At 50.6% G+C, this 24,466-nt stretch overlaps 1 long non-coding RNA gene across 1 annotated transcript in view; it reads left to right on the plus strand.

Moving 5' to 3' along the window:
- Positions 1 to 1,051: 1,051 nt before the first annotated feature.
- LOC133339343 (uncharacterized) overlaps positions 1,052 to 24,466 on the plus strand; it is a 36,614-nt gene continuing 13,199 nt past the window's right edge. Inside the window, exons 1-2 of the long non-coding RNA XR_009754710.1 lie at positions 1,052 to 1,357; positions 1,698 to 1,967. This is a non-coding gene — a long non-coding RNA (uncharacterized LOC133339343). The remainder of the gene's footprint in view (positions 1,358 to 1,697; positions 1,968 to 24,466) is intronic.

Raw genomic sequence — 24,466 nt, forward strand, 5'->3', positions numbered from 1 at the left:
AGCGTAGTGTACAGTATTGTAGTGTGTAATACTGTAGTGTATAGTAGCGTAGTATATAGTGTAGTGTATAGTGTAGTGTATAGTAGTGTAGTGTACAGTATTGTAGTGTGTAATAGTGTAGTGTATAGTAGCGTAGTGTACAGTATTGTAGTGTGTAATACTGTAGTGTATAGTAGCGTAGTATATAGTGTAGTGTATAGTGTAGTGTATAGTAGTGAAGTATATACCCACGGTACTCACCTCACACAGTACTCACCATACCCACCGTGAGGAGCGGTGGTGTGGTAGCGGTTAGTGCCGCACCATGCTACGAATCTGTCGACTTCGAGTTCGATTCCCGATCACAGCCAACACCGGCGTTGATGATTACACTATGTAACACAATATTTGTTCCTGGGTAGTAAGTGTTATTTCGTAATTGCCTATGCCCAAAAAGTGTAGAAAATGACTACAAAAGATTTAGAAGCGAGTAGTTTTTCGAGATTGATCCTCCCTACAGAGAACTCTTGTCCGCCGTGGGCAGTCCCGCCTGTGGTAGTGCGTCTTGGTGTCTAACACATCTTTTGTAGTCATTTTTGTATCACTTTAGTATAAATACATTAAAATATTGATTAATATGTTGTTGTTTTCTAACTTTGTGTGAACGAAAAGACACACATTCGCCCGTTTTCTCCTTGAAAATAGGTACATTTTAAAATATCAATGTCCTGGTCACTAACGCAAGATTTGTCGGCAAAAATATCGACTTTCTATACTTTTGAGGCATAAGCAATTAGGAAATAACACTTACTACCCAGGAAGAGTATTATCTGAATCTCTACCGGGCCTCCCCTAAGTCAACTCAGCCTCAAATGAGTACACCCCCCTCCCCGTGCAGTAGTGGTGTAGTAAAAATCGCCACTGAGACAAAGGCGGCCGGACGTGCGTGGTGCTGGCCACCCACCCCCTCTGTGTGTGCCACAGTGCGGGTAGCCTTCAATGGCTACTCGCTAACAGCACTTGACCCCCTTAGTCTTATAAGGCAATACGGGGGATATTTGTCTTTGTTTGTATACGTACGTGTGTGTATGTATATGTTGAAATGTTTATGTGTATGTGCGCTATTGGACACCTAGGTTCAATTGTTAATATTTACTCAGTATGAACGGAAACGGTTAACATATATTTCCATGCATTGCAAGCATCTATATAAGTCTGGATGTTTCTCTAGCCCTTCGAGAACATCGATGGCATTCTCAACCCTCAGCTATCTAGCCCCTTCTGGAACATCATCGTGAGGTCGTGATGATGGTGGTGATGGTGGTGGTGATGATGATAATGGTGGGATCTCTCTTCATCTTTACAACAGAGGTTGATGGTGAGTGTGCTGGTGGTGGTAGTGACGATGATAGTGGTGGTGATGGTGGTGGTAGTGATGGAGGTGAAGGTGCCACCCACTCATCCACCCACTCACACACTCACAAATCTACTCACCCACTCGGTCACCCACCCACCAAATCACCGACTCACTCACCCACTGATCACTCACTCACCCACCCACTTACTCATCCACCCACCCACGCACAGGGTTTGGCCACTTCCTCCGATATCTGAGGCTAGGCAATCGCCAAGCTCACACGCATCTCTCTCTTAGCCACTCAACCACCCATCCACTCACCCACTCACTCACCGGCCCACCCATCTTTGTCTCCCCACAGCCGCCTTGGTCTGCACTACTCCATTCAGCGACAAGTTCAAGGACGTTTCCGTGTCCCCCGGCGGGATCCTCATCGGCGTTGGAAGCGACAGAGATGTCAAAATCTGGTCCGGTTGCTCTTGGCGATTGATGGGGACGATGATTAATCAGATATCGATCGGTGGCCGAGGTCGGGGTCCCGCATCGTCCAGCGGAGACCTCTACGCGTGGGCGAGAACCGACGACTGGAACGTGTACTACTACTACGGACACGCGTGGTACCATGTGATGGGTGAGATGATGATTTACTTCTGCCGCTGCTACTATTATTAGTACCACTACTGCAAGCAGATTATTTTAAAGTAATACGCCCACTCACTCACTCACCCACCCACCCACGCACCCATTCACTCATTCACTCACTCACTCACTCACCTACTCAGTCACTCACTTATTCACCCACCAACCACCCACCCACTCACTTACCCACCCACTCACTCACTCACCCACTCACCGACCCACCCACTAATCCACTCAGTCATTCATTCATCCACCCACTCACTCACTCACTCACCCACTCACTCACTCGCTCACCTACTCACGCACTCACTAACCCAATCACTCACTCATCCACTAACCTATCCACTCACTCATTTTCCCATTCACTCACTCACCGACTCAGTCACTCACCTATTCACCAACCCACCCACTTACTCACCCACTCACCCACTCATCCACTCACTCACTCATCCACCCACTCACCCACATACCCATTAACCCACCCACTCACTAACCCACTCATCCATTCACTCACTCACCCACTCACTCACCCACTTACCCACGCACTCACCCAGTCACCCACTCATCCATTCACTAACTCATCCATTCACCCACCCACATACCCATTAACCTACCCACTCACTCACCCACTCACTCACTCATTCACTCACCCACTTACCCACGCACTCACCCACTCACTAAACCACTCACACACTCAATCATTCATCTACTCAACCACTCACCCACCCACCCGCTCACCCATTCACCCATTCACTCACTCACCCACTCACTCACTCATGTGCTCACTAACTCACTCACTCATCCACTTAATCACTCATCCACTCACCCACCCACCCACTCACCGACTCACTCATTCACCCATTCATCCATTCAACATCTCAATCACTCACCCACTGACTCACTGACTCACTCACTCACTCACCACACTCATCCACCAACTCACTTTCCCACCCACTCAACCATTCACCCACCCACTCATCCACTCACCCACCCACTCACCAACTCATCCACCCACTCACCCACTCAGACACTCACCCATTCACCCATCCACTCACTCATCCACTCACCCACCAACCCACATACTCACTCACTCTCCCAGCCACTCACTCATCCATCCACTCACTCACCCACCCACCTACTCACCCACCCACTCACCCACCTATCCGACCACTCACCCACCCACTCAATCATTGATCAACTCACTCATTTACCCACTCACTCAATCACTCACCGACTCACTCACTAACCCCCTCATCCACTTATTCACCCACCTACTCACTCATCCACTAACTCATCCACCCATTCACTAACTCATTCACCCACCCACCCACTCACTCAACCACTCACTCACTCACTCACCCACTTACCGACCCACCCACTAATCAACTCACCAATTCACCCACCCACCCACTCACTCACCCACTCACCCACCCACCCACTCACTCCCCCACTCACCTAGTCACGCACTCACTAACACAATCACTCACTCATCCAATCACGGGTCCACTAACTCACTCATCCACTCACCCACCCACCCTATCACCCATTCACTCACCCTCTCAGTCACTTACATACTCACCCACTCACCCAACCACCCACTCATCCATCCACAAACTCACCCACTCACCCACTCACTCACCCACTCACCAACCCACTCACCCACTCACCCATTCACCCACCCACTCACTCACCCACTCACTCACTCACCCACTTACCCACGCACTCACCCACTCACTGAACCACTCACACACTCAATCATTCATCTACTCACCCACTCACCCACCCACTCACTCATCCACTCACTCACTCATCCGCTCACTAACTCAACCACTCACCCACCCGCTCACCCATTCACCCATTCATTCACCCACTCACTCACTCATCCACTCAATCACTCATCCACTCACGCACCCACTAACCCATTCACCCACTCACTCACCCTATCAGTCACTCACATACTCACCCACCCACTCACCCATTCACCCACCTACTCACTCACTCACCCACTCACTCACTCATCTACTCACCCATCTACTCACTCATCCACTCACTCATCCACTTACCAACCCACCCACTCACCGACTCACTCATTCACCCATTCACCCACTCAATCACTCACCCACTCACTCACCCACTCACTCACTCACTCACCACACTCATCCACCAACTCACTCACCCACCCACTCAACCATTCACCCACCCAATCATCCACTTACCCACCCACTCACCAACTCACCAACCCACCCACTCACCCACCCACCCACTCACTCACCCACTCAGACACTCACCCATTCACCCATCCACTCACTCATCCACTCACCCACCAATCCACATACTCAGCCACTCTCCCAGCCACTCACTCACCCATCCACTCACTCACCCACCCACCTACTCATCCACCCACTCATCCACCTATCCACTCACTCACCCACCCACCCACTCAATCATTGACCAACTCACTCATTTACCCACTCACTCAATCACTCAACGACTCACTCACTAACCCCCTCATCCACTTACTCACCCACCTACTCACTCATCCACAAACTCATCCACCCACTCACTGACTCACTCATTCACCCATTAACTCACTCACCCACTCACTCACTAGCCCACCCACTCACTTACTCAATCACTCATCCACCAACTCACTCGACCACCCACTCGACCATTCACCCACCCACTCATCCACTCACCAACCCACTCACCTACTCACCCACCGACTCACCCACCCACTCACTCATCCACTCACCCACATACTCACCCACTCTCCCAGCCACTCACTCACCCACCCACCCACCAACTCTCCAACCCACTCACCCACCTTTCCACCCACTCACCCACCCACACACTCAATCATTGACCAACTCACTCACTCATTTACCCACTCACTCAATCACTCACCGACTCACTCACTAACCCCCTCATCCACTTACTCACCCACCTACTCACTCATCCACTCACTCATCCACCCATTCACTAGCTCACTCACTCACCCACTCAATCACTCATGCCCTCACTCACTCACTCATCCACTCTCTCACTCAATTACTCAATCACCGATCTACCCACTCACTCATTCACCCACTCACTCACCCACTCACTCATCCACTAACTTAATCACTCACCCACTCATTCACTTAACCACTCACCTATTCACCTATTCACTCACTCACCCACTCACTCACTCACCCACTCATCCACTCACCCACTCACTTACCCACTCACTCACCCACTCACCCACCAACTCCCCGACTCACTCTCTGTTGAATGTACGCAGAGGTACCAATGATATTCTGAGTCTACACAGAAACTCACCCACCTACTCAACCACTCCTTCGCCCATCCATTCACTCACTCACCAACGAACTCACTTACCCATTCACCCATTCACTCACTCACCCTCTCACGCACTCACTCACTCGTCCACTCACCCACTCACTCATCCACTCACCCATCCACCCACTCACTCACTCACCCACTCACTCACTCACGCACTTACCCACTCACCAACTCATCCACTCACCCACTCACTCACCCACTCACCCACTCATCCACTCACCCACCCATCCCACTCAACCACCCACTAACTCACCCACTCAGACACTCACAAATTCACCCATCTACTCAATCATTGACCAACTCACTCACTCATCTACCTACTCACTTAATCACTCACCGACTAACTCACTAACCCACTCATCCACTTACTCATCCAGCTACTCACTCATCCACTCACTCATCCACCCATTCACGAGCTCACTCACTCACCCACTCACTCACTCATGCCCTCACTCACTCACTCATCCACTCTCTCACTCACTTACTCACTCACTCACCCATCTACCCACTCACTCATTCACCCACTCACTCATCCACTAACTTAATCACTCACCCACTAACTTAATCACTCACCCTTTCACTCACTTAACCACTCGCCTATTCACCTATTCACTCACTCACCCACTCACCCACTTACCCACTCACCCACTCATCCACTCACCCACTCACTTACCCACTCACTCACTCACTCACCCTCTCACCCACTCACTCACCTACTCACTCATCCATTCACTCACTCACTCATCCACTAACTTAATCACTCACCCACTCACTCACTTAACCACTCACCTGTTCACCTATTCACTCACTCACCCACTCACTCACCCACCCACTCACTCACTCACTAATCCACTCATCCACTCACCCACCCACCCACTCACCCACTCACTCATTCACCAATCCACTCACTCATCCACCCATTCACTAGCTCACTCACCCACTCACTCACCAACTCACCCACCAACTCCCCGACTCACTCTCTGTTGAATGTACGCAGAGGTACCAATGATATTCTGAGTCTACACAGAAACTCACCCACCTACTCAATAACTCCTTCACCCATCCATTCACTCACTCACCCACTCACTCACTTAACCACTCACCTATTTACTCACTCACCCACTCACTCACTCACTCACCCACTTACTCACTCACCCACTCACCCACTCATCCACTCACCCACTCACTTACCCACCCACTCATCCACTCACCCACTCACCCACCCACTCACTCACTGACTCACCTACTCATGCACTCACTCACTAACCCAATCACTCACTCATCCACTAACTTACTCATCCACTCACCAACGAACCCACTTACCCATTCACCCATTCACTCACTCACCGACTCACGCACTCGCTCACTCGTCCACTTAACCACTCACTCATCCAGTCACCCATCCACCCACTCACTCATTCACCCATTCACTCACTCTCTCACCCACTCAGTCACTCACCTATTCACCCACCCACCCACTCACTCATTCACTCACTCACCCATTCAGTCACGCACCTATTCACCCAATCACCCACTCACTCACCCACTCACTCATCCATTCACTCATTCACTCACTCACTCACTCATCCACTAACTTAATCACTCATCCACTCACCCACCCACTCATCCAATCACCCTCTCACCCATTCCATCACTCACCGACTCACCTAGCCACTCAATCATCCTCTCACCCACCCACGCACTCACTCATTCACCCAATCACTCACTCACCCTCTCAGTCACTCACCTACTCACTCACCCACCACTCACCCACTCACCCATTCACCCAATCACTCACTTACCCTCTCAGTCACTCACCTACTCACCCACCCACCCACCCACTCACCCACCCAATCACTCACTCATCCACTCACTCATTCACTCACTCATCCTCTCACCCACCCACTCACCCACTCACTCATTCACCCATCAACCCACTCATCTCCTCACCCACCCACTCACCCTCTCACCCATTCATCCATTCCATCACTCACCCACTCACCCACTCACTCACCAACTCACCCACTCAACCAATTACCAACCCACTCACTTACCCGTCTGCTCACCCTTAATTGAATGAACACAGCTGTACCAATGATACTCACGCACTTGCTCACTACCCAATCACTCACTCATCCACTCACTCGTCCACTAATTCACTCACCCCCCCACCCACTTACCCATTCACCCATTCACTCACTCACCCACTCACTCACTCGTCCACTCACCCACTCACTCATCCACCCACCCACTCACTCACTCACCCACTCACTCACTCACCCACGCACTCACCCACCCACCCACCCGCTCACCCATTCACTCATTCACTCACTCTCCCTCTCAGTCTCTCACCTACTCACACATTCACCCACCCTCCAACTCACCCACACACTCACCAACCCACACACTCACCCACTCACCGATTCACGCACCCACTCACTCACCTACTCACTCACCTACTCACCGAACCATCCACTCACCCACTCACCCATTCACCCATTCACCCATTCATTCACCCACCCACCCACTCACTCACCCCCTCACCAACTCACTCACTCACCTACTCTCCCACCCAATCACTCACTCATCAACTCAAGCACTCACCCACCCACCCACCCACTCACTCACCCATTCACCCACCCACTCATCCACTCACCCACCCACTCACCCTCTCACCCATTCATCCATTCCTTCACTCACCCACTCACCCACTCACTCACCAACTCACCGACCCACTCACCCACCCGTCCGCTCACCCTTAATTGAATGAACACAGCTGTTCCAATGATACTCACGCACTCGCTCACTAACCCAATCACTCACTCATCCACTCACTCGTCCACTAATTCACTCATCAACTCACCCACCCACCCACTTACCCATTCACCCAATCACTTACTCACTCATCCATTCACCCACCCACACACCCATTCACCCACCCACTCACTCACCCACTCACAGAATCACCCACCGACTTACTCACCTACTCACTCACCTACTCACCCACCCACTCACTCATTTACCCATTCACTCACTCACCCACCTACTCACTCACCCACCCAACCACCCTACTCACTCACTCACTCACCCACAATCACCCACCCACTCACCCATTCACCCACCCACTCATCCACTCACCCTCTCACCCATTCCAACTCACCCACTCACTCACCTACTTACCCACCCACTCACTCACCCACTCACTCACCTACTCACCCACTCACTCACTCACTCACTAATCCACTCACTCATCCACTCACCCACTCACCCACTTACTCATTCACCCATTCACTCACTCAACCACTCATTCACTAACCCACCTACTCACTCACTCACCCACCCACCCACCCAGCCACCCACCCACTCACTCACTCACTCACCCACCCACTCAATCACCCACCCACTCACCCATTCACCCACCCACTCATCCACTCACCCTCTCACCCATTCCATCACTCACCCACTCACCAACTCACTCACCTACTCACCCACCGACTCACCCACCCACTCACTCACTCACTCACTAATCCACTCACTCATCCACTCACCCACCCACTCACTTATTCACCCATTGACTCACTCAACCACTCACTCACTCACCCACCTACTCACTCACCCACCCACGCACCCAGCCACCCACCCACTCACTCACCCACTCAATCACCCTCCGACTCACCCACTCAATCACCCTCCGACTCACCCATTCACCCACCCACTCACTCACTCATCCATTCACTCACTCACTCATCCACTCACCCACCCACACACCCATTCACCCACCCACTCACTCACTCACCCACGCACTCACCCACTCACCCGCTCACCCATTCACCCATTCACTCACTCACCCTCTCAGTCTCTCACCTACTCACCCACTCACCCACCCTCCAACTCACCCACACACTCACCCACCCACTCACTCACCCACTCACCGATTCACCCACCCACTCACTCACCTACTCACTCACCTACTCACCCAACCACCCACTCACCCACTCACCCACCCACTCATCCACTCACCCATCCACTCACCCTCTCACCCATTCATCCATTCCATCACTCACCCACTCACCCACTCACTCACCTACTCACCCACCCACCCACTCACTCACTCACTCACTAATACACTCACTCATCCACTCACCCACCAACCTACTCACTCACCCACCCACCCAGCCACCCACCCACTCACTAACTCACTCACTCACCCACCCACCCACTCAATCACCCACCCACTCACCCATTCACCCATCCACTCATCCATTCACCCTCTCACACATTCCATCACTCACCCATTCCCCCACTCACTCACCTACTCACCCACCCACTCACTCACCCATTCCATCACTCACCCACTCACCCACTCACTAACCTACTCACCCACAAACTCACTCACCCACTCACTCACCTACTCACCCACTCCCTCACTAATCCACTCACTCATCCACTCACCCACCCACTCACCCAAATCACCGATTCACCCACCTACTCACTCACCCACTCACCCATCCAGCCACACACCCACCCACCCACTCACTCACCCACCCACTCAATCACACACCCACTCACCCATTCACCCAACCACTCATCCACTCACCCACCCACCCACTCACTCACCCACCTACCCACTCACTCACCCACTAACCCACTCACCCATTCACTCATCCACTCACTCACCAACTCACCCACTCACAAACTCACTCACTCACTCACCTGCCCGCTCACCCGTAATTGAATGAACACAGCTGTACCAATTATATTCTATCTGCGTCTAAACATCCCACTGCTATTGTTAGTGTGGGAGTCAAGTTTCGTGTTTATTTGGTTAGTCAGGCTGTATCAATATACTCATTGACACATTGAGACCCATAACGACTGATAGAGATACACGCACGTCGATAGATATACATAGACACGTGAAGGTAGATAGATACTCTTAGAGATGAATAGAGATACGTAGAGACCCATAGATATACAGAGAGATAAACAACGACGATTGGAGATACATAGAGATATACAGAGACCCATAGAGATACTCATAGACCCATAGAGATACACAGAAATACACAAAGACCCGTAGAGATACTCAGATACCCATTAAATACACAGAGATACACAGATATCCATAGAGATAGACAGAGATGAATAGAGACCCATAGACAAACACAGGGATACAGATGTAGTGACATCGCGGGAAGTCAGTTTGTAGTACCGGCCTAGAGGGTCACGGCGTGCGGTGTAACAACACCACGGACACCACAATGGTGTGGGTTTAGTAGCGGCCCTAGAGGGGCCCGCTGAGCGCTGATTGATAGCGCTGGATGGCACCAAGCTTGGCGTGCAGTGCTAGCCCGACAGGACATGGTTTGGGAGTGCCGGCCGTAGAAATGAGGTTGCTAAAGGCCATGGCACTTTGGTTGACCCAAGAGGACACGTGCCCAGTTAAGTCTACAAAGGGGCCCGAGTGGGGGCTAGGGGTGGTCGCGTGGCTAGCATCCAGATCCTTTCCGAGGATTGTGGAAGGTGGTCGTGGCCAAGGGCGGAGCCAGCCACGCTGCAGAGAATAGAAGCCGGGTCCCCAGAGGGACCGGCGTTGTTGTTCATCCTGAAAGAAACCTTCGTCTACGTTCTCCGTTCCACTCACTCACTCATCCACTCACTCATCCACTCACTCATCCACTCACCAATTCACTCACCCACTAATCCACTCACTCACTCACTCATCAACTCACTCACCCACCCACTCTCCCACCCACTCACCCATTCACCCACCCACTCTTCCACTCACCCAACCACTCACCCAATCACCCATTCAATCACTCACCCAGTCAGTCATTCACCTATTCACCCACTCACCCACTCACTCACCCACTCACTCACCCATTCATACAGCCACTCACTCACCCACTCACTCATCCACTTACTCACTCTCCTACTCATCCACTCACTCACTCACTCACCCACACACTCATCTACTCACTCATCCACTCACTCACTCATGGACTCACCCACTCACCCATTCCCTCATTCACTCACTCACTCACTCATTCACTCACTCACCCACTCTGTCACTCACCTACTCACCCAACCACTCACTCACTCACAAACTCACTCACTCACTCACCTGCCCGCTCACCCGTAATTGAATGAACACAGCTGTACCAATTATATTCTATCTGCGTCTAAACATCCCACTGCTATTGTTAGTGTGGGAGTCAAGTTTCGTGTTTATTTGGTTAGTCAGGCTGTATCAATATACTCATTGACACATTGAGACCCATAACGACTGATAGAGATACACGCACGTCGATAGATATACATAGACACGTGAAGGTAGATAGATACTCTTAGAGATGAATAGAGATACGTAGAGACCCATAGATATACAGAGAGATAAACAACGACGATTGGAGATACATAGAGATATACAGAGACCCATAGAGATACTCATAGACCCATAGAGATACACAGAAATACACAAAGACCCGTAGAGATACTCAGATACCCATTAAATACACAGAGATACACAGATATCCATAGAGATAGACAGAGATGAATAGAGACCCATAGACAAACACAGGGATACAGATGTAGTGACATCGCGGGAAGTCAGTTTGTAGTACCGGCCTAGAGGGTCACGGCGTGCGGTGTAACAACACCACGGACACCACAATGGTGTGGGTTTAGTAGCGGCCCTAGAGGGGCCCGCTGAGCGCTGATTGATAGCGCTGGATGGCACCAAGCTTGGCGTGCAGTGCTAGCCCGACAGGACATGGTTTGGGAGTGCCGGCCGTAGAAATGAGGTTGCTAAAGGCCATGGCACTTTGGTTGACCCAAGAGGACACGTGCCCAGTTAAGTCTACAAAGGGGCCCGAGTGGGGGCTAGGGGTGGTCGCGTGGCTAGCATCCAGATCCTTTCCGAGGATTGTGGAAGGTGGTCGTGGCCAAGGGCGGAGCCAGCCACGCTGCAGAGAATAGAAGCCGGGTCCCCAGAGGGACCGGCGTTGTTGTTCATCCTGAAAGAAACCTTCGTCTACGTTCTCCGTTCCACTCACTCACTCATCCACTCACTCATCCACTCACTCATCCACTCACCAATTCACTCACCCACTAATCCACTCACTCACTCACTCATCAACTCACTCACCCACCCACTCTCCCACCCACTCACCCATTCACCCACCCACTCTTCCACTCACCCAACCACTCACCCAATCACCCATTCAATCACTCACCCAGTCAGTCATTCACCTATTCACCCACTCACCCACTCACTCACCCACTCACTCACCCATTCATACAGCCACTCACTCACCCACTCACTCATCCACTTACTCACTCTCCTACTCATCCACTCACTCACTCACTCACCCACACACTCATCTACTCACTCATCCACTCACTCACTCATGGACTCACCCACTCACCCATTCCCTCATTCACTCACTCACTCACTCATTCACTCACTCACCCACTCTGTCACTCACCTACTCACCCAACCACTCACTCACTCACAAACTCACTCACTCACTCACCTGCCCGCTCACCCGTAATTGAATGAACACAGCTGTACCAATTATATTCTATCTGCGTCTAAACATCCCACTGCTATTGTTAGTGTGGGAGTCAAGTTTCGTGTTTATTTGGTTAGTCAGGCTGTATCAATATACTCATTGACACATTGAGACCCATAACGACTGATAGAGATACACGCACGTCGATAGATATACATAGACACGTGAAGGTAGATAGATACTCTTAGAGATGAATAGAGATACGTAGAGACCCATAGATATACAGAGAGATAAACAACGACGATTGGAGATACATAGAGATATACAGAGACCCATAGAGATACTCATAGACCCATAGAGATACACAGAAATACACAAAGACCCGTAGAGATACTCAGATACCCATTAAATACACAGAGATACACAGATATCCATAGAGATAGACAGAGATGAATAGAGACCCATAGACAAACACAGGGATACAGATGTAGTGACATCGCGGGAAGTCAGTTTGTAGTACCGGCCTAGAGGGTCACGGCGTGCGGTGTAACAACACCACGGACACCACAATGGTGTGGGTTTAGTAGCGGCCCTAGAGGGGCCCGCTGAGCGCTGATTGATAGCGCTGGATGGCACCAAGCTTGGCGTGCAGTGCTAGCCCGACAGGACATGGTTTGGGAGTGCCGGCCGTAGAAATGAGGTTGCTAAAGGCCATGGCACTTTGGTTGACCCAAGAGGACACGTGCCCAGTTAAGTCTACAAAGGGGCCCGAGTGGGGGCTAGGGGTGGTCGCGTGGCTAGCATCCAGATCCTTTCCGAGGATTGTGGAAGGTGGTCGTGGCCAAGGGCGGAGCCAGCCACGCTGCAGAGAATAGAAGCCGGGTCCCCAGAGGGACCGGCGTTGTTGTTCATCCTGAAAGAAACCTTCGTCTACGTTCTCCGTTCCACTCACTCACTCATCCACTCACTCATCCACTCACTCATCCACTCACCAATTCACTCACCCACTAATCCACTCACTCACTCACTCATCAACTCACTCACCCACCCACTCTCCCACCCACTCACCCATTCACCCACCCACTCTTCCACTCACCCAACCACTCACCCAATCACCCATTCAATCACTCACCCAGTCAGTCATTCACCTATTCACCCACTCACCCACTCACTCACCCACTCACTCACCCATTCATACAGCCACTCACTCACCCACTCACTCATCCACTTACTCACTCTCCTACTCATCCACTCACTCACTCACCCACACACTCATCTACTCACTCATCCACTCACTCACTCATGGACTCACCCACTCACCCATTCCCTCATTCACTCACTCACTCACTCATTCACTCACTCACCCACTCTGTCACTCACCTACTCACCCAACCACTCACTCACTCACAAACTCACTCACTCACTCACCTGCCCGCTCACCCGTAATTGAATGAACACAGCTGTACCAATTATATTCTATCTGCGTCTAAACATCCCACTGCTATTGTTAGTGTGGGAGTCAAGTTTCGTGTTTATTTGGTTAGTCAGGCTGTATCAATATACTCATTGACACATTGAGACCCATAACGACTGATAGAGATACACGCACGTCGATAGATATACATAGACACGTGAAGGTAGATAGATACTCTTAGAGATGAATAGAGATACGTAGAGACCCATAGATATACAGAGAGATAAACAACGACGATTGGAGATACATAGAGATATACAGAGACCCATAGAGATACTCATAGACCCATAGAGATACACAGAAATACACAAAGACCCGTAGAGATACTCAGATACCCATTAAATACACAGAGATACACAGATATCCATAGAGATAGACAGAGATGAATAGAGACCCATAGACAAACACAGGGATACAGATGTAGTGACATCGCGGGAAGTCAGTTTGTAGTACCGGCCTAGAGGGTCACGGCGTGCGGTGTAACAACACCACGGACACCACAATGGTGTGGGTTTAGTAGCGGCCCTAGAGGGGCCCGCTGAGCGCTGATTGATAGCGCTGGATGGCACCAAGCTTGGCGTGCAGTGCTAGCCCGACAGGACATGGTTTGGGAGTGCCGGCCGTAGAAATGAGGTTGCTAAAGGCCATGGCACTTTGGTTGACCCAAGAGGACACGTGCCCAGTTAAGTCTACAAAGGGGCCCGAGTGGGGGCTAGGGGTGGTCGCGTGGCTAGCATCCAGATCCTTTCCGAGGATTGTGGAAGGTGGTCGTGGCCAAGGGCGGAGCCAGCCACGCTGCAGAGAATAGAAGCCGGGTCCCCAGAGGGACCGGCGTTGTTGTTCATCCTGAAAGAAACCTTCGTCTACGTTCTCCGTTCCACTCACTCACTCATCCACTCACTCATCCACTCACTCATCCACTCACCAATTCACTCACCCACTAATCCACTCACTCACTCACTCATCAACTCACTCACCCACCCACTCTCCCACCCACTCACCCATTCACCCACCCACTCTTCCACTCACCCAACCACTCACCCAATCACCCATTCAATCACTCACCCAGTCAGTCATTCACCTATTCACCCACTCACCCACTCACTCACCCACTCACTCACCCATTCATACAGCCACTCACTCACCCACTCACTCATCCACTTACTCACTCTCCTACTCATCCACTCACTCACTCACCCACACACTCATCTACTCACTCATCCACTCACTCACTCATGGACTCACCCACTCACCCATTCCCTCATTCACTCACTCACTCACTCATTCACTCACTCACCCACTCTGTCACTCACCTACTCACCCAACCACTCACTCACTCACAAACTCACTCACTCACTCACCTGCCCGCTCACCCGTAATTGAATGAACACAGCTGTACCAATTATATTCTATCTGCGTCTAAACATCCCACTGCTATTGTTAGTGTGGGAGTCAAGTTTCGTGTTTATTTGGTTAGTCAGGCTGTATCAATATACTCATTGACACATTGAGACCCATAACGACTGATAGAGATACACGCACGTCGATAGATATACATAGACACGTGAAGGTAGATAGATACTCTTAGAGATGAATAGAGATACGTAGAGACCCATAGATATACAGAGAGATAAACAACGACGATTGGAGATACATAGAGATATACAGAGACCCATAGAGATACTCATAGACCCATAGAGATACACAGAAATACACAAAGACCCGTAGAGATACTCAGATACCCATTAAATACACAGAGATACACAGATATCCATAGAGATAGACAGAGATGAATAGAGACCCATAGACAAACACAGGGATACAGATGTAGTGACATCGCGGGAAGTCAGTTTGTAGTACCGGCCTAGAGGGTCACGGCGTGCGGTGTAACAACACCACGGACACCACAATGGTGTGGGTTTAGTAGCGGCCCTAGAGGGGCCCGCTGAGCGCTGATTGATAGCGCTGGATGGCACCAAGCTTGGCGTGCAGTGCTAGCCCGACAGGACATGGTTTGGGAGTGCCGGCCGTAGAAATGAGGTTGCTAAAGGCCATGGCACTTTGGTTGACCCAAGAGGACACGTGCCCAGTTAAGTCTACAAAGGGGCCCGAGTGGGGGCTAGGGGTGGTCGCGTGGCTAGCATCCAGATCCTTTCCGAGGATTGTGGAAGGTGGTCGTGGCCAAGGGCGGAGCCAGCCACGCTGCAGAGAATAGAAGCCGGGTCCCCAGAGGGACCGGCGTTGTTGTTCATCCTGAAAGAAACCTTCGTCTACGTTCTCCGTTCCACTCACTCACTCATCCACTCACTCATCCACTCACTCATCCACTCACCAATTCACTCACCCACTAATCCACTCACTCACTCACTCATCAACTCACTCACCCACCCACTCTCCCACCCACTCACCCATTCACCCACCCACTCTTCCACTCACCCAACCACTCACCCAATCACCCATTCAATCACTCACCCAGTCAGTCATTCACCTATTCACCCACTCACCCACTCACTCACCCACTCACTCACCCATTCATACAGCCACTCACTCACCCACTCACTCATCCACTTACTCACTCTCCTACTCATCCACTCACTCACTCACTCACCCACACACTCATCTACTCACTCATCCACTCACTCACTCATGGACTCACCCACTCACCCATTCCCTCATTCACTCACTCACTCACTCATTCACTCACTCACCCACTCTGTCACTCACCTACTCACCCAACCACTCACTCACTCACAAACTCACTCACTCACTCACCTGCCCGCTCACCCGTAATTGAATGAACACAGCTGTACCAATTATATTCTATCTGCGTCTAAACATCCCACTGCTATTGTTAGTGTGGGAGTCAAGTTTCGTGTTTATTTGGTTAGTCAGGCTGTATCAATATACTCATTGACACATTGAGACCCATAACGACTGATAGAGATACACGCACGTCGATAGATATACATAGACACGTGAAGGTAGATAGATACTCTTAGAGATGAATAGAGATACGTAGAGACCCATAGATATACAGAGAGATAAACAACGACGATTGGAGATACATAGAGATATACAGAGACCCATAGAGATACTCATAGACCCATAGAGATACACAGAAATACACAAAGACCCGTAGAGATACTCAGATACCCATTAAATACACAGAGATACACAGATATCCATAGAGATAGACAGAGATGAATAGAGACCCATAGACAAACACAGGGATACAGATGTAGTGACATCGCGGGAAGTCAGTTTGTAGTACCGGCCTAGAGGGTCACGGCGTGCGGTGTAACAACACCACGGACACCACAATGGTGTGGGTTTAGTAGCGGCCCTAGAGGGGCCCGCTGAGCGCTGATTGATAGCGCTGGATGGCACCAAGCTTGGCGTGCAGTGCTAGCCCGACAGGACATGGTTTGGGAGTGCCGGCCGTAGAAATGAGGTTGCTAAAGGCCATGGCACTTTGGTTGACCCAAGAGGACACGTGCCCAGTTAAGTCTACAAAGGGGCCCGAGTGGGGGCTAGGGGTGGTCGCGTGGCTAGCATCCAGATCCTTTCCGAGGATTGTGGAAGGTGGTCGTGGCCAAGGGCGGAGCCAGCCACGCTGCAGAGAATAGAAGCCGGGTCCCCAGAGGGACCGGCGTTGTTGTTCATCCTGAAAGAAACCTTCGTCTACGTTCTCCGTTCCACTCACTCACTCATCCACTCACTCATCCACTCACTCATCCACTCACCAATTCACTCACCCACTAATCCACTCACTCACTCACTCATCAACTCACTCACCCACCCACTCTCCCACCCACTCACCCATTCACCCACCCACTCTTCCACTCACCCAACCACTCACCCAATCACCCATTCAATCACTCACCCAGTCAGTCATTCACCTATTCACCCACTCACCCACTCACTCACCCACTCACTCACCCATTCATACAGCCACTCACTCACCCACTCACTCATCCACTTACTCACTCTCCTACTCATCCACTCACTCACTCACCCACACACTCATCTACTCACTCATCCACTCACTCACTCATGGACTCACCCACTCACCCATTCCCTCATTCACTCACTCACTCACTCATTCACTCACTCACCCACTCTGTCACTCACCTACTCACCCAACCACTCACTCACTCACAAACTCACTCACTCACTCACCTGCCCGCTCACCCGTAATTGAATGAACACAGCTGTACCAATTATATTCTATCTGCGTCTAAACATCCCACTGCTATTGTTAGTGTGGGAGTCAAGTTTCGTGTTTATTTGGTTAGTCAGGCTGTATCAATATACTCATTGACACATTGAGACCCATAACGACTGATAGAGATACACGCACGTCGATAGATATACATAGACACGTGAAGGTAGATAGATACTCTTAGAGATGAATAGAGATACGTAGAGACCCATAGATATACAGAGAGATAAACAACGACGATTGGAGATACATAGAGATATACAGAGACCCATAGAGATACTCATAGACCCATAGAGATACACAGAAATACACAAAGACCCGTAGAGATACTCAGATACCCATTAAATACACAGAGATACACAGATATCCATAGAGATAGACAGAGATGAATAGAGACCCATAGACAAACACAGGGATACAGATGTAGTGACATCGCGGGAAGTCAGTTTGTAGTACCGGCCTAGAGGGTCACGGCGTGCGGTGTAACAACACCACGGACACCACAATGGTGTGGGTTTAGTAGCGGCCCTAGAGGGGCCCGCTGAGCGCTGATTGATAGCGCTGGATGGCACCAAGCTTGGCGTGCAGTGCTAGCCCGACAGGACATGGTTTGGGAGTGCCGGCCGTAGAAATGAGGTTGCTAAAGGCCATGGCACTTTGGTTGACCCAAGAGGACACGTGCCCAGTTAAGTCTACAAAGGGGCCCGAGTGGGGGCTAGGGGTGGTCGCGTGGCTAGCATCCAGATCCTTTCCGAGGATTGTGGAAGGTGGTCGTGGCCAAGGGCGGAGCCAGCCACGCTGCAGAGAATAGAAGCCGGGTCCCCAGAGGGACCGGCGTTGTTGTTCATCCTGAAAGAAACCTTCGTCTACGTTCTCCGTTCCACTCACTCACTCATCCACTCACTCATCCACTCACTCATCCACTCACCAATTCACTCACCCACTAATCCACTCACTCACTCACTCATCAACTCACTCACCCACCCACTCTCCCACCCACTCACCCATTCACCCACCCACTCTTCCACTCACCCAACCACTCACCCAATCACCCATTCAATCACTCACCCAGTCAGTCATTCACCTATTCACCCACTCACCCACTCACTCACCCACTCACTCACCCATTCATACAGCCACTCACTCACCCACTCACTCATCCACTTACTCACTCTCCTACTCATCCACTCACTCACTCACTCACCCACACACTCATCTACTCACTCATCCACTCACTCACTCATGGACTCACCCACTCACCCATTCCCTCATTCACTCACTCACTCACTCATTCACTCACTCACCCACTCTGTCACTCACCTACTCACCCAACCACTCACTCACTCACAAACTCACTCACTCACTCACCTGCCCGCTCACCCGTAATTGAATGAACACAGCTGTACCAATTATATTCTATCTGCGTCTAAACATCCCACTGCTATTGTTAGTGTGGGAGTCAAGTTTCGTGTTTATTTGGTTAGTCAGGCTGTATCAATATACTCATTGACACATTGAGACCCATAACGACTGATAGAGATACACGCACGTCGATAGATATACATAGACACGTGAAGGTAGATAGATACTCTTAGAGATGAATAGAGATACGTAGAGACCCATAGATATACAGAGAGATAAACAACGACGATTGGAGATACATAGAGATATACAGAGACCCATAGAGATACTCATAGACCCATAGAGATACACAGAAATACACAGAAATACACAAAGACCCGTAGAGATACTCAGATACCCATTAAATACACAGAGATACACAGATATCCATAGAGATAGACAGAGATGAATAGAGACCCATAGACAAACACAGGGATACAGATGTAGTGACATCGCGGGAAGTCAGTTTGTAGTACCGGCCTAGAGGGTCACGGCGTGCGGTGTAACAACACCACGGACACCACAATGGTGTGGGTTTAGTAGCGGCCCTAGAGGGGCCCGCTGAGCGCTGATTGATAGCGCTGGATGGCACCAAGCTTGGCGTGCAGTGCTAGCCCGACAGGACATGGTTTGGGAGTGCCGGCCGTAGAAATGAGGTTGCTAAAGGCCATGGCACTTTGGTTGACCCAAGAGGACACGTGCCCAGTTAAGTCTACAAAGGGGCCCGAGTGGGGGCTAGGGGTGGTCGCGTGGCTAGCATCCAGATCCTTTCCGAGGATTGTGGAAGGTGGTCGTGGCCAAGGGCGGAGCCAGCCACGCTGCAGAGAATAGAAGCCGGGTCCCCAGAGGGACCGGCGTTGTTGTTCATCCTGAAAGAAACCTTCGTCTACGTTCTCCGTTCCACTCACTCACTCATCCACTCACTCATCCACTCACTCATCCACTCACCAATTCACTCACCCACTAATCCACTCACTCACTCACTCATCAACTCACTCACCCACCCACTCTCCCACCCACTCACCCATTCACCCACCCACTCTTCCACTCACCCAACCACTCACCCAATCACCCATTCAATCACTCACCCAGTCAGTCATTCACCTATTCACCCACTCACCCACTCACTCACCCACTCACTCACCCATTCATACAGCCACTCACTCACCCACTCACTCATCCACTTACTCACTCTCCTACTCATCCACTCACTCACTCACCCACACACTCATCTACTCACTCATCCACTCACTCACTCATGGACTCACCCACTCACCCATTCCCTCATTCACTCACTCACTCACTCATTCACTCACTCACCCACTCTGTCACTCACCTACTCACCCAACCACTCACTCACTCACAAACTCACTCACTCACTCACCTGCCCGCTCACCCGTAATTGAATGAACACAGCTGTACCAATTATATTCTATCTGCGTCTAAACATCCCACTGCTATTGTTAGTGTGGGAGTCAAGTTTCGTGTTTATTTGGTTAGTCAGGCTGTATCAATATACTCATTGACACATTGAGACCCATAACGACTGATAGAGATACACGCACGTCGATAGATATACATAGACACGTGAAGGTAGATAGATACTCTTAGAGATGAATAGAGATACGTAGAGACCCATAGATATACAGAGAGATAAACAACGACGATTGGAGATACATAGAGATATACAGAGACCCATAGAGATACTCATAGACCCATAGAGATACACAGAAATACACAAAGACCCGTAGAGATACTCAGATACCCATTAAATACACAGAGATACACAGATATCCATAGAGATAGACAGAGATGAATAGAGACCCATAGACAAACACAGGGATACAGATGTAGTGACATCGCGGGAAGTCAGTTTGTAGTACCGGCCTAGAGGGTCACGGCGTGCGGTGTAACAACACCACGGACACCACAATGGTGTGGGTTTAGTAGCGGCCCTAGAGGGGCCCGCTGAGCGCTGATTGATAGCGCTGGATGGCACCAAGCTTGGCGTGCAGTGCTAGCCCGACAGGACATGGTTTGGGAGTGCCGGCCGTAGAAATGAGGTTGCTAAAGGCCATGGCACTTTGGTTGACCCAAGAGGACACGTGCCCAGTTAAGTCTACAAAGGGGCCCGAGTGGGGGCTAGGGGTGGTCGCGTGGCTAGCATCCAGATCCTTTCCGAGGATTGTGGAAGGTGGTCGTGGCCAAGGGCGGAGCCAGCCACGCTGCAGAGAATAGAAGCCGGGTCCCCAGAGGGACCGGCGTTGTTGTTCATCCTGAAAGAAACCTTCGTCTACGTTCTCCGTTCCACTCACTCACTCATCCACTCACTCATCCACTCACTCATCCACTCACCAATTCACTCACCCACTAATCCACTCACTCACTCACTCATCAACTCACTCACCCACCCACTCTCCCACCCACTCACCCATTCACCCACCCACTCTTCCACTCACCCAACCACTCACCCAATCACCCATTCAATCACTCACCCAGTCAGTCATTCACCTATTCACCCACTCACCCACTCACTCACCCACTCACTCACCCATTCATACAGCCACTCACTCACCCACTCACTCATCCACTTACTCACTCTCCTACTCATCCACTCACTCACTCACTCACCCACACACTCATCTACTCACTCATCCACTCACTCACTCATGGACTCACCCACTCACCCATTCCCTCATTCACTCACTCACTCACTCATTCACTCACTCACCCACTCTGTCACTCACCTACTCACCCAACCACTCACTCACTCACAAACTCACTCACTCACTCACCTGCCCGCTCACCCGTAATTGAATGAACACAGCTGTACCAATTATATTCTATCTGCGTCTAAACATCCCACTGCTATTGTTAGTGTGGGAGTCAAGTTTCGTGTTTATTTGGTTAGTCAGGCTGTATCAATATACTCATTGACACATTGAGACCCATAACGACTGATAGAGATACACGCACGTCGATAGATATACATAGACACGTGAAGGTAGATAGATACTCTTAGAGATGAATAGAGATACGTAGAGACCCATAGATATACAGAGAGATAAACAACGACGATTGGAGATACATAGAGATATACAGAGACCCATAGAGATACTCATAGACCCATAGAGATACACAGAATACCAGAAATACACAAAGACCCGTAGAGATACTCAGATACCCATTAAATACACAGAGATACACAGATATCCATAGAGATAGACAGAGATGAATAGAGACCCATAGACAAACACAGGGATACAGATGTAGTGACATCGCGGGAAGTCAGTTTGTAGTACCGGCCTAGAGGGTCACGGCGTGCGGTGTAACAACACCACGGACACCACAATGGTGTGGGTTTAGTAGCGGCCCTAGAGGGGCCCGCTGAGCGCTGATTGATAGCGCTGGATGGCACCAAGCTTGGCGTGCAGTGCTAGCCCGACAGGACATGGTTTGGGAGTGCCGGCCGTAGAAATGAGGTTGCTAAAGGCCATGGCACTTTGGTTGACCCAAGAGGACACGTGCCCAGTTAAGTCTACAAAGGGGCCCGAGTGGGGGCTAGGGGTGGTCGCGTGGCTAGCATCCAGATCCTTTCCGAGGATTGTGGAAGGTGGTCGTGGCCAAGGGCGGAGCCAGCCACGCTGCAGAGAATAGAAGCCGGGTCCCCAGAGGGACCGGCGTTGTTGTTCATCCTGAAAGAAACCTTCGTCTACGTTCTCCGTTCCACTCACTCACTCATCCACTCACTCATCCACTCACTCATCCACTCACTCATCACTCATCCACTCACTCATCCACTCACCAATTCACTCACCCACTAATCCACTCACTCACTCACTCATCAACTCACTCACCCACCCACTCTCCCACCCACTCACCCATTCACCCACCCACTCTTCCACTCACCCAACCACTCACCCAATCACCCATTCAATCACTCACCCAGTCAGTCATTCACCTATTCACCCACTCACCCACTCACTCACCCACTCACTCACCCATTCATACAGCCACTCACTCACCCACTCACTCATCCACTTACTCACTCTCCTACTCATCCACTCACTCACTCACTCACCCACACACTCATCTACTCACTCATCCACTCACTCACTCATGGACTCACCCACTCACCCATTCCCTCATTCACTCACTCACTCACTCATTCACTCACTCACCCACTCTGTCACTCACCTACTCACCCAACCACTCACTCACTCACAAACTCACTCACTCACTCACCTGCCCGCTCACCCGTAATTGAATGAACACAGCTGTACCAATTATATTCTATCTGCGTCTAAACATCCCACTGCTATTGTTAGTGTGGGAGTCAAGTTTCGTGTTTATTTGGTTAGTCAGGCTGTATCAATATACTCATTGACACATTGAGACCCATAACGACTGATAGAGATACACGCACGTCGATAGATATACATAGACACGTGAAGGTAGATAGATACTCTTAGAGATGAATAGAGATACGTAGAGACCCATAGATATACAGAGAGATAAACAACGACGATTGGAGATAC

This window comes from Lethenteron reissneri, unplaced genomic scaffold, assembly GCF_015708825.2.
Source record: "Lethenteron reissneri isolate LAM-NWPU_2019-01 unplaced genomic scaffold, ASM1570882v1 scaffold_1845, whole genome shotgun sequence".
Classification (NCBI taxonomy): domain Eukaryota; kingdom Metazoa; phylum Chordata; class Hyperoartia; order Petromyzontiformes; family Petromyzontidae; genus Lethenteron; species Lethenteron reissneri.